Source organism: Idiotropiscis lumnitzeri, unplaced genomic scaffold (genome assembly GCF_059441095.1).
Source record: "Idiotropiscis lumnitzeri isolate Australia: NSW breed Sydney's pygmy pipehorse unplaced genomic scaffold, RoL_Ilum_1.0 HiC_scaffold_352, whole genome shotgun sequence".
Taxonomy (NCBI): Eukaryota; Metazoa; Chordata; class Actinopteri; order Syngnathiformes; family Syngnathidae; genus Idiotropiscis; species Idiotropiscis lumnitzeri.
In genome coordinates, this window is record NW_028283890.1 from 10,001 (window position 1) to 22,500 (window position 12,500).

The following is a 12,500-nucleotide window of genomic DNA, read 5'->3' on the forward strand; positions in this document are numbered from 1 at the left end:
TCACTGTATCGGAACCGTGTGTACTTAGACTTGCATGGCTTAATCTTTGAGACAAGCATATGCTACTGGCAGGATCAACCAGGTAGCCCTCGCGTCCGGCGGTCTGTGTTTCTTGCATTGGAACCGGAGCTGAGCGGGGAGCCGGGCGCGGGGACCGGGCGGCGCCCGCGGGAGACGGCCTCCCGCGGGGTTACCCCCGGCGGCACCCCAGCCTCCCTCGTTTCTTTCATATTTATTTCGGACGTGGGCTACCGAAATTTCCGTTACGATTCAGCCCCCTGTGCGCGGTGAGGAAGTCGGCTGGGCCTCGGTATGTACTCGGTCCGTAGAGGCCGCGTTACCGCGTGGCGGTCAGTCGCGGGAGGGAGCCGGAGCCGCCCGCACGCCCGCGACCGCAACACGCACTCGGAGGCGGCGTCTTCTGACAGACGCCGGTAGGGTTTGAGAAACATGCTTTTTCGGAAAGGACCGCTCGGCTGATGCGGGCCTGGGCTCCCGCGCCCCTCTCGTGGCGGGGCGGCGCGGGGTACCCGCGAGCGCGGCGGAACTCCCGTGTAGGACATCTCTGGGCCCGTGTGGCCAACGGGCACGCGACAGGGTCGTCTCGGTCTCGCGACGAAAGCGGTTTCGCGCTGGTTGGTGCGCTAGAGGTCGATCCGCAGGCCGAAGGAACCGTCCACCCGAACACCCCGGCGCGAGGCCGGGGCCGGCAGGGGCCCTCCGATGGCGGGTCATGCTTGCCAATCGGTCAGTGGTTGGTGTGGTGCAGTATATGTCAGGGTGTGGGTGCGAGATGGGCCGGGAGGACCGCTCCTCCAGCGTCGGACCCGAGTCATAGGAAGTGCCGTTTTGTCACAACCCCAGGGGTGGGGGGGTAACGGTAGGGAAGTGCCGGCCAACGCGCAGAGGTCGACCCGCAGGCCGAAGGAACCGTCCACCCGAACACCCCGGCGCGAGGCCGGGGCCGGCAGGGGCCCTCCGATGGCGGGTCATGATTGCCAATCGGTCAGTGGTTATGTGTGCTGCGGTGATGCGGTGCCGGCCAACGCTCAGAGGTCGACCCGCAGGCCGAAGGAACCGTCCACCCGAACACCCCGGCGCGAGGCCGGGGCCGGCAGGGGCCCTCCGATGGCGGGTCATGATTGCCAATCGGTCAGTGGTTATGTGTGTGCTGCGGTGCCGGCCAACGCTCAGAGGTCGACCCGCAGGCCGAAGGAACCGTCCACCCGAACACCCCGGCGCGAGGCCGGGGCCGGCAGGGGCCCTCCGATGGCGGGTCATGATTGCCAATCGGTCAGTGGTTGTGTGTGCTGCGGTGCCGGCCAACGCTCAGAGGTCGACCCGCAGGCCGAAGGAACCGTCCACCCGAACACCCCGGCGCGAGGCCGGGGCCGGCAGGGGCCCTCCGATGGCGGGTCATGATTGCCAATCGGTCAGTGGTTGTGTGTGTTGCGGTGGGGCCGGGAGGACCGCTCCTCCTGCGTCGGACCCGGGTCATGGGAAGTGCCGTGTGGCGGTGGTGGGGCCGGGAGGACCGCTCCTCCTGCGTCGGACCCGAGTCATGGGAAGTGCCGTGTGGCGGGGCCGGGAGGACCGCTCCTCCTGCGTCGGACCCGAGTCATAGGAAGTGCCGTGTGGCGGGGCCGGGAGGACCGCTCCTCCTGCGTCGGACCCGAGTCATAGGAAGTGCCGTGTGGCGGGGCCGGGAGGACCGCTCCTCCTGCGTCGGACCCGAGTCATAGGAAGTGCCGTGTGGCGGGGCCGGGAGGACCGCTCCTCCTGCGTCGGACCCGAGTCATAGGAAGTGCCGTGTTGCGCTGGTGGGGCCGTGCCCGCCAACAGCCTTCAGTGGTCGGATACCACGTTTGCAAGCTCCCCGCTGGAATGGGGACTTAGAAGAAATGAGGGGAAAATTCCCCCGGAGCTCCGTGCCTGAGGGCGGGCTGTGAGCCGCGCCGCGTCCGCCAACAGCCTTCCATGGTCGGACACCATTGTTCGCAAGTTGCCCGCTGGAATGGGCACATAGAAGAAATTTCGAGGATAACATCCACCAGAGCGCCAGGGCGGCCGTTATTGCAGTATGCGTCCGCCTGGCAGCTCTCTTCCGCGGGAACCATTGGGCAATTTCTTTCACGGAGGTGGACATAGAAGAATTTTTGTTTCTAAAAACGTGGTTCCTAAAAATGTGCCCCAGGTGTTTTGGAAAACCCGGGTAAACCTGGGAAGTAGGCAAATGACCCTCTGACTAGGGGTAAAAACGTTTGCCTACTGCAGCGCCCCTAATGCAATTCGGCGGAACTGCAACGCCCCTGGTCGCCTAAACGCTACCCCTGGTCGCCTAAACCTCACCCCTGGTCGCCTAAACCTCACCCCTGGTCGCCTAAAAGTCACCCCTGGTCGCCTAAATTGTCAACCCCTGGTCACCTAAATTGTCAACCCCTGGTCGCCTAAAGGGGACTTAGAAGAAATGAGGGGGCAAATTCCCCCGGAGCTCCGTGCCTGAGGGCGGGCTGTGAGCCGCGCCGCGTCCGCCAACAGCCTTCAGTGGTCGGATACAATGTATGAAAGTTCCCCGCTGGAAAGGGGACTTAGAAGAAATGAGGCAAATTTCCCCGGAGCTCCGTGCCTGAGGGCGGGCTGTGAGCCGCGCCGCGCCCGCCAACAGCCTTCAGTGGTCGGATACAATGTTTGAAAGTTCCCCGCTGGAAAGGGGACTTAGAAGAAATGAGGCAAATTTCCCCGGAGCTCCGTGCCTGAGGGCGGGCTGTGAGCCGCGCCGCGCCCGCCAACAGCCTTCAGTGGTCGGATACAATGTTTGAAAGGTCCCCGCTGGAAAGGGGACTTAGAAGAAATGAGCCAAATTTCCCCGGAGCTCCGTGCCTGAGGGCGGGCTGTGAGCCGCGCCGCGTCCGCCAACAGCCTTCAGTGGTCGGATACAATGTTTCAAAGTTCCCCGCTGGAAAGGGGACTTAGAAGAAATTTGTAAAAATTCACCCGGAGCTCCGTGCCTGAGGGCCGGCTATGAGCCGCGCCGTGCCCGCCAACAGCCTTCCACGGTCGGATACAATGTTTCAAAGTTCCCCGCTGGAAAGGGGACTTAGAAGGAATTTGTCAAATTCACCCGGAGCTCCGTGCCTGAGGGCCGGCTATGAGCCGCGCCGTGCCCGCCAACAGCCTTCCACGGTCGGATACAATGTTTCAAAGTTCCCCGCTGGAAAGGGGACTTAGAAGGAATTTGTCAAATTCACCCGGAGCTCCGTGCCTGAGGGCCGGCTATGAGCCGCGCCGTGCCCGCCAACAGCCTTCCACGGTCGGATACAATGTTTGAAAGTTCCCCGCTGGAAAGGGGACTTAGAAGAAATGAGGGGGAAATTCCCCCGGAGCTCCGTGCCTGAGGGCGGGCTGTGAGCCGCGCCGCGTCCGCCAACAGCCTTCCACGGTCGGATACAATGTTTCAAAGTTCCCCGCTGGAAAGGGGACTTAGAAGAAATTTGTAAAATTCACCCGGAGCTCCGTGCCCGAGGGCCGGCTATGAGCCGCGCCGCGCCCGCCAACAGCCTTCCTTTGGTCGGATACAATGTTTCAAAGTTCCCCGCTGGAAAGGGGACTTAGAAGAAATTTGTAAAATTCACCCGGAGCTCCGTGCCCGAGGGCCGGCTATGAGCCCCGCCGTGCCCGCCAACAGCCTTCCACGGTCGGATACAATGTTTCAAAGTTCCCCGCTGGAAAGGGGACTTAGAAGAAATTTGTAAAAATTCACCCGGAGCTCCGTGCCCGAGGGCCGGCTATGAGCCCCGCCGTGCCCGCCAACAGCCTTCCACGGTCGGATACAATGTTTCAAAGTTCCCCGCTGGAAAGGGGACTTAGAAGAAATTTGTAAAAATTCACCCGGAGCTCCGTGCCCGAGGGCCGGCTATGAGCCGCGCCGCGCCCGCCAACAGCCTTCCACGGTCGGATACAATGTTTCAAAGTTCCCCGCTGGAAAGGGGACTTAGAAGAAATTTGTGAAAATTCACCCGGAGCTCCGTGCCCGAGGGCCGGCTATGAGCCGCGCCGTGCCCGCCAACAGCCTTCCACGGTCGGATACAATGTTTCAAAGTTCCCCGCTGGAAAGGGGACTTAGAAGAAATTTGTAAAAATTCATCCGGAGCTCCGTGCCCGAGGGCCGGCTATGAGCCGCGCCGTGCCCGCCAACAGCCTTCCACGGTCGGATACAATGTTTCAAAGTTCCCCGCTGGAAAGGGGACTTAGAAGAAATTTGTGAAAATTCACCCGGAGCTCCGTGCCCGAGGGCCGGCTATGAGCCGCGCCGTGCCCGCCAACAGCCTTCCACGGTCGGATACAATGTTTCAAAGTTCCCCGCTGGAAAGGGGACTTAGAAGAAATTTGTAAAAATTCACCCGGAGCTCCGTGCCCGAGGGCCGGCTATGAGCCGCGCCGTGCCCGCCAACAGCCTTCCACGGTCGGATACAATGTTTCAAAGTTCCCCGCTGGAAAGGGGACTTAGAAGAAATTTGTGAAAATTCACCCGGAGCTCCGTGCCCGAGGGCCGGCTATGAGCCGCGCCGTGCCCGCCAACAGCCTTCCACGGTCGGATACAATGTTTCAAAGTTCCCCGCTGGAAAGGGGACTTAGAAGAAATTTGTGAAAATTCACCCGGAGCTCCGTGCCTGAGGGCCGGCTATGAGCCGCGCCGCGCCCGCCAACAGCCTTCAGTGGTCGGATACAATGTTTGAAAGTTCCCCGCTGGAAAGGGGACTTAGAAGAATTGAGTAAAATTCACCCGGAGCTCCGTGCCCGAGGGCCGGCTATGAGCCGCGCCGCGCCCGCCAACAGCCTTCCTTTGGTCGGATACAATGTTTCAAAGTTCCCCGCTGGAAAGGGGACTTAGAAGAAATTTGTGAAAATTCACCCGGAGCTCCGTGCCTGAGGGCCGGCTATGAGCCGCGCCGTGCCCGCCAACAGCCTTCCACGGTCGGATACAATGTTTCAAAGTTCCCCGCTGGAAAGGGGACTTAGAAGAAATTTGTGAAAATTCACCCGGAGCTCCGTGCCCGAGGGCCGGCTATGAGCCGCGCCGTGCCCGCCAACAGCCTTCCACGGTCGGATACAATGTTTCAAAGTTCCCCGCTGGAAAGGGGACTTAGAAGAAATTTGTAAAAATTCACCCGGAGCTCCGTGCCCGAGGGCCGGCTATGAGCCGCGCCGTGCCCGCCAACAGCCTTCCACGGTCGGATACAATGTTTCAAAGTTCCCCGCTGGAAAGGGGACTTAGAAGAAATTTGTAAAATTCACCCGGAGCTCCGTGCCCGAGGGCCGGCTATGAGCCGCGCCGTGCCCGCCAACAGCCTTCCACGGTCGGATACAATGTTTCAAAGTTCCCCGCTGGAAAGGGGACTTAGAAGAAATTTGTGAAAATTCACCCGGAGCTCCGTGCCTGAGGGCCGGCTATGAGCCGCGCCGTGCCCGCCAACAGCCTTCCACGGTCGGATACAATGTTTCAAGTTCCCCGCTGGAAAGGGGACTTAGAAGAAATTAGGCAACTTTCCCCGGAGCTCCATGCCTGAGTGCGGGCTGTTTGCCGCGCCGTGCCCGCCAACAGCCTTCAGTGGTCGGATACAATGTTTCAAAGTTCCCCGCTGGAAAGGGGACTTAGAAGAGAATTATGAATATTTTTGTTTCTAAAAACGTGATCCCTGAAAATGTGCCCCAGGTGTTTTGGAAAACCCGGGTAAACCTGGGAAGTAGGCAAATGACCCTCTGACTAGGGGGGAAGAACGTTTGCCTACTGCAGCGCCCCTAATGCAATTCGGCGGAACTGCAACGCCCCTGGTCGCCTAAACGCTACCCCTGGTCGCCTAAAAGCTACCCCTGGTCGCCTAAAAGCTACCCCTGGTCGCCTAAACGCTACCCCTGGTCGCCTAAACGCTACCCCTGGTCGCCTAAACGCTACCCCTGGTCACCTAAACGCTACCCTGGTCGCCTAAACGCTTCCCCTGGTCACCTAAACGCTACCCCTGGTCGCCTAAACGCTACCCCTGGTCGCCCTAACTGACCCTCGTGTGTGGGGATCAACGTTTGCCTACTAGGGCGTCCTCCGGCGGCCTCTCGGCAGTACTGCAGGCCCATTTTAGCCGAGCCCATTGAAATGAATGGGGGAATTTTATACGTTTTTGCCTTTTTTTTCCCCCCCTCGTTCTTTTTGTATTTATTCATTTATTTCAACTTTTACCGACTCAACCGCCCTCCGGCGTGCCCTCGGCGGTCCCGCAAGCCCAATTCGGCCGAGCCCATTGAAATGAATGGGGGAATTTTATACGTTTTTGCCTTTTTTTCCCCCCTCGTTCTTTTGTATTTATTCATTTATTTCAACTTTTACCGACTCAACCGCCCTCCGGCGTGCCCTCGGCGGTCCCGCAAGCCCAATTCGGCCGAGCCCATTGAAATGAATGGGGGGATTTTATACGTTTTTGCCTTTTTTCCCCCCCTCGTTCTTTTTGTATTTATTCATTTATTTCAACTTTTACCGACTCAACCGCCCTCCGGCGTGCCCCCGGCGGTCCCGCAAGCCAATTCGGCCGAACCCATTGAAATGAATGGGGGAATTTTATACGTTTTTGCCTTTTTTTTCCCCCCTCGTTCTTTTTGTATTTATTCATTTATTTCAACTTTTACCGACTCAACCGCCCTCCGGCGTGCCCCCGGCGGTCCCGCAAGCCAATTCGGCCGAACCCATTGAAATGAATGGGGGAATTTTATACGTTTTTGCCTTTTTTTCCCCCCCTCGTTCTTTTTGTATTTATTCATTTATTTCAACTTTTTACCGACTCAACCGCCCTCCGGCGTGCCCTCGGCGGTCCCGCAAGCCCAATTCGGCCGAGCCCATTGAAATGAATGGGGGGATTTTATACGTTTTTGCCTTTTTCCCCCCCCTCGTTCTTTTTGTATTTATTCATTTATTTCAACTTTTACCGACTCAACCGCCCTCCGGCGTGCCCTCGGCGGTCCCGCAAGCCCAATTCGGCCGAGCCCATTGAAATGAATGGGGGAATTTTATACGTTTTTGCCTTTTTTTCCCCCCCCCCTCGTTCTTTTTGTATTTATTCATTTATTTCAACTTTTACCGACTCAACCGCCCTCCGGCGTGCCCTCGGCGGTCCCGCAAGCCCAATTCGGCCGAGCCCATTGAAATGAATGGGGGGATTTTATACGTTTTTGCCTTTTTTCCCCCCCTCGTTCTTTTTGTATTTATTCATTTATTTCAACTTTTACCGACTCAACCGCCCTCCGGCGTGCCCCGGCGGTCCCGCAAGCCCAATTCGGCCGAACCCATTGAAATGAATGGGGGAATTTTATACGTTTTTGCCTTTTTTTTTCCCCCCCTCGTTCTTTTTGTATTTATTCATTTATTTCAACTTTTACCGACTCAACCGCCCTCCGGCGTGCCCTCGGCGGTCCCGCAAGCCCAATTCGGCCGAGCCCATTGAAATGAATGGGGGATTTTATACGTTTTTGCCTTTTTTCCCCCCCTCGTTCTTTTTGTATTTATTCATTTATTTCAACTTTTACCGACTCAACCGCCCTCCGGCGTGCCCTCGGCGGTCCCGCAAGCCCAATTCGGCCGAGCCCATTGAAATGAATGGGGGAATTTTATACGTTTTTGCCTTTTTTCCCCCCCCCCTCGTTCTTTTTGTATTTATTCATTTATTTCAACTTTTACCGACTCAACCGCCCTCCGGCGTGCCCTCGGCGGTCCCGCAAGCCCAATTCGGCCGAGCCCATTGAAATGAATGGGGGGATTTTATACGTTTTTGCCTTTTTTCCCCCCCTCGTTCTTTTTGTATTTATTCATTTATTTCAACTTTTACCGACTCAACCGCCCTCCGGCGTGCCCCCGGCGGTCCCGCAAGCCCAATTCGGCCGAACCCATTGAAATGAATGGGGGAATTTTATACGTTTTTGCCTTTTTTTTCCCCCCCTCGTTCTTTTTGTATTTATTCATTTATTTCAACTTTTACCGACTCAACCGCCCTCCGGCGTGCCCTCGGCGGTCCCGCAAGCCCAATTCGGCCGAGCCCATTGAAATGAATGGGGGGATTTTATACGTTTTTGCCTTTTTTCCCCCCCTCGTTCTTTTTGTATTTATTCATTTATTTCAACTTTTACCGACTCAACCGCCCTCCGGCGTGCCCTCGGCGGTCCCGCAAGCCCAATTCGGCCGAGCCCATTGAAATGAATGGGGGAATTTTATACGTTTTTGCCTTTTTTCCCCCCCCCCTCGTTCTTTTTGTATTTATTCATTTATTTCAACTTTTACCGACTCAACCGCCCTCCGGCGTGCCCTCGGCGGTCCCGCAAGCCCAATTCGGCCGAGCCCATTGAAATGAATGGGGGGATTTTATACGTTTTTGCCTTTTTTCCCCCCCTCGTTCTTTTTGTATTTATTCATTTATTTCAACTTTTACCGACTCAACCGCCCTCCGGCGTGCCCCCCGGCGGTCCCGCAAGCCCAATTCGGCCGAACCCATTGAAATGAATGGGGGAATTTTATACGTTTTTGCCTTTTTTTTCCCCCCCTCGTTCTTTTTGTATTTATTCATTTATTTCAACTTTTACCGACTCAACCGCCCTCCGGCGTGCCCTCGGCGGTCCCGCAAGCCCAATTCGGCCGAGCCCATTGAAATGAATGGGGGGATTTTATACGTTTTTGCCTTTTTTCCCCCCCTCGTTCTTTTTGTATTTATTCATTTATTTCAACTTTTACCGACTCAACCGCCCTCCGGCGTGCCCTCGGCGGTCCCGCAAGCCCAATTCGGCCGAGCCCATTGAAATGAATGGGGGAATTTTATACGTTTTTGCCTTTTTTCCCCCCCCCCTCGTTCTTTTTGTATTTATTCATTTATTTCAACTTTTACCGACTCAACCGCCCTCCGGCGTGCCCTCGGCGGTCCCGCAAGCCCAATTCGGCCGAGCCCATTGAAATGAATGGGGGAATTTTATACGTTTTTGCCTTTTTTTTCCCCCCCCTCGTCCTTTTTGTATTTATTCATTTATTTCAACTTTTACCGACTCAACCGCCCTCCGGCGTGCCCTCGGCGGTCCCGCAAGCCCAATTCGGCCGAGCCCATTGAAATGAATGGGGGAATTTTATACGTTTTTTGCCTTTTTTTTTCCCCCCTCGTCCTTTTTGTATTTATTTACTTATTTCAACCTTTACCGACTTAGGGGCCGCTTTGCACCGCCTGTGCCCGGGGAAGGTGCTCCTATTCGGGCCAAGTGTGACACACGCCCGCCCTCCTCCTCCGGAGCTTCCATTAGGGTAGACTTAGGGGCCGCTTGGCACCGCCTGTGCCCGGGGAAGGTGCTCATATTCGGCTTCACTGTCAGGCAGCATGCACTCCTCCTCCGGAGCTTCCATTTGGGCAAACTTAGGGGCCGCTTGGCACCGCCCGTGCCCGGGGAAGGTGCTCCTATTCGGGCCAAGTGTGACACACGCCCGCACTCCTCCTCCGGAGCTTCCATTTGGGCAAACTTAGGGGCCGCTTGGCACCGCCTGTGCCCGGGGAAGGTGCTCATATTCGGCTTCACTGTCACACAGCATGCACTCCTCCTCCGGAGCTTCCATAAGGGCAAACTTAGGGGCCGCTTGGCACCGCCTGTGCCCGGGGAAGGTGCTCATATTCGGCTTCACTGTCACACAGCGTGCACTCCTCCTCCGGAGCTTCCATTTGGGCAAACTTAGGGGCCGCTTGGCACCGTCTGTGCCCGGGGAAGGTGCTCATATTCGGGCCAAGTGTGACACACGCCCGCACTCCTCCTCCGGAGCTTCCATGAGGGTAGACTTAGGGGCCGCTTGGCACCGCCTGTGCCCGGGGAAGGTGCTCATAGTCGGCTTCACTGTCAGGCAGCATGCACTCCTCCTCCGGAGCTTCCATTTGGGCAAACTTAGGGGCCGCTTGGCACCGTCTGTGCCCGGGGAAGGTGCTCATATTCGGGCCAAGTGTGACACACGCCCGCACTCCTCCTCCGGAGCTTCCATTTGGGCAAACTTAGGGGCCGCTTGGCACCGCCTGTGCCCGGGGAAGGTGCTCATATTCGGGCCAAGTGTGACACACGCCCGCACTCCTCCTCCGGAGCTTCCATTTGGGCAAACTTAGGGGCCGCTTGGCACCGCCTGTGCCCGGGGAAGGTGCTCATATTCGGGCCAAGTGTGACACACGCCCGCACTCCTCCTCCGGAGCTTCCATAAGGGTAGACTTAGGGGCCGCTTGGCACCGTCTGTGCCCGGGGAAGGTGCTCCTATTCGGCTTCACTGTCACACAGCATGCACTCCTCCTCCGGAGCTTCCATAAGGGCAAACTTAGGGGCCGCTTGGCACCGTCTGTGCCCGGGGAAGGTGCTCCTATTCGGCTTCACTGTCAGGCAGCATGCACTCCTCCTCCGGAGCTTCCATAAGGGTAGACTTAGGGGCCGCTTGGCACGGCCTGTGCCCGGGGAAGGTCCTCATATTCGGGCCAAGTGTGACACACGCCCGCCCTCCTCCTCCGGAGTTTCCATGAGGGTAAACTTAGGGGCCGCTTGGCACCGCCTGTGCCCGGGGAAGGTGCTCCTATTCGGGCCAAGTGTGACACACGCCCGCACTCCTCCTCCGGAGCTTCCATTTGGGCAAACTTAGGGGCCGCTTGGCACCGCCTGTGCCCGGGGAAGGTGCTCCTCTCCGGGCTAAGTGTGACACACGCCCGCACTCCTCCTCCGGAGCTTCCATAAGGGCAAACTTAGGGGCCGCTTGGCACCGCCTGTGCCCGGGGAAGGTGCTCCTCTCCGGGCTAAGTGTGACACACGCCCGCCCTCCTCCTCCGGAGCTTCCATGAGGGTAGACTTAGGGGCCGCTTGGCACCTCCCGTGCCCGGGGAAGGTGCTCCTATTCGGGCTAAGTGTGACAGACGCCGGCCTATTACCCCCGGAGCGATGGAGCTGGGGGCGCTCGCTCCCCGCCCGTGCCCGGGGAAGGTGCTCCTCTCCGGGCTAAGTGTGGCAGACGCCGGCCTATTACCCCCGGAGCGATGGAGCTGGGGGGCGCTCGCTCCCCGCCCGTGCCCGGGGAAGGTGCTCCTCTCCGGCCTAAGTGTGGCAGACGCCGGCCTATTACCCCCGGAGCGATGGAGCTGGGGGGCGCTCGCTCCCGGCCCGTGCCCGGGGAAGGTGCTCCTCTCCGGGCTAAGTGTGGCAGACGCCGGCCTATTACCCCCGGAGCGATGGAGCTGGGGGTGGGCGCTCGCTCCCTGCCTGTGCCCGGGGAAGGTGCTCCTCTCCAGCCCCAGGTCGCCTAACCCCCTTACCCCTGGTCACCTAAACCCCTTACCCCTGGTCGCCTAAACGTCTCACCCCTGGTCGCCTAAACCCCTTACCCCTGGTCACCTAAACCCCTTACCCCTGGTCGCCTAAGTGGCCCACCCCTGGTCACCTAAACGTCCCACCCCTGGTCACCTAAACGTCCCACCCCTGGTCGCCTAAACCCCTTACCCCTGGTCACCTAAACGGCCCACCCCTGGTCGCCTAAACCTGCCGCCCCTGGTCACCTAAGTGGCCCACCCCTGGTCGCCTAAGTGGCCCACCCCTGGTCGCCTAAGTGGCCCACCCCTGGTCGCCTAAGTGGCCCACCCCTGGTCGCCTAAGTGGCCCACCCCTGGTCACCTAAACGTCCAACCCCTGGTCGCACTTAGTGCAATTCGGCCCACCTCGCGTCCGGGAGGAGGCCATCCTCTTCGGCCTGACTTTCACGGACGCCGGCCTGTCTCCTCCGGAGCCTCCACGCGGTTGAACTTAGGGGCCACTCGGCCCACCTCGCGTCCGGGGGAAGGCCGTCCTCTTCGGCCTGACTTTCACGGACGCCGGCCTGTCTCCTCCGGAGCCTCCACGCGGTTGAACTTAGGGGCCACTCGGCCCACCTCGCGTCCGGGGGGAGGCCATCCTCTTCGGCCTGACTTTCACGGATGCCGGCCTGTCTCCTCCGGAGCCTCCACGCGGTTGAACTTAGGGGCCACTCGGCCCACCTCGCGTCCGGGGGAAGGCCGTCCTCTTCGGCCTGACTTTCACCAACGCCGCGCCCCCAGTCTCCTGTTGGACTTAGTGCAAATTCTTACTCACGCCCTTACCCCTGGTCACCTAACCAGGGGCAGGTCCCCCGCACCTCGCGTCCGGGAGAAGGCCGTCCTCTTCGGCCTGACTTTCACGAACGCCGGGCCGTCCCCGACGGAGCATCCACGCGGTTGAACTTGAGGGCCACTCGGCCCAACTTGTGTCCGGGAGAAGGCCGTCCTCTTCGGCCTGACTTTCACGAACGCCGGGCCGTCCCCGACGGAGCATCCACGCGGTTGAACTTGAGGGCCACTCGGCCCAACTTGTGTCCGGGAGAAGGCCGTCCTCTTCGGCCTGACTTTCACGAACGCCGGGCCGTCCCCGACGGAGCATCCACGCGGTTGAACTTGAGGGCCACTCGG

The 12,500-nt window shown here is 58.8% G+C and overlaps 1 non-coding gene across 1 annotated transcript in view; it reads right to left on the minus strand.

Moving 5' to 3' along the window:
• LOC148314253 (18S ribosomal RNA) overlaps nt 1-85 on the minus strand; it is a 1,932-nt gene extending 1,847 nt beyond the window's left edge. Inside the window, exon 1 of the ribosomal RNA XR_015841871.1 lies at nt 1-85. This exon is cut by the window's left edge and continues 1,847 nt beyond it. This is a non-coding gene — a ribosomal RNA (18S ribosomal RNA).
• Nucleotides 86-12,500: the final 12,415 nt, after the last annotated feature.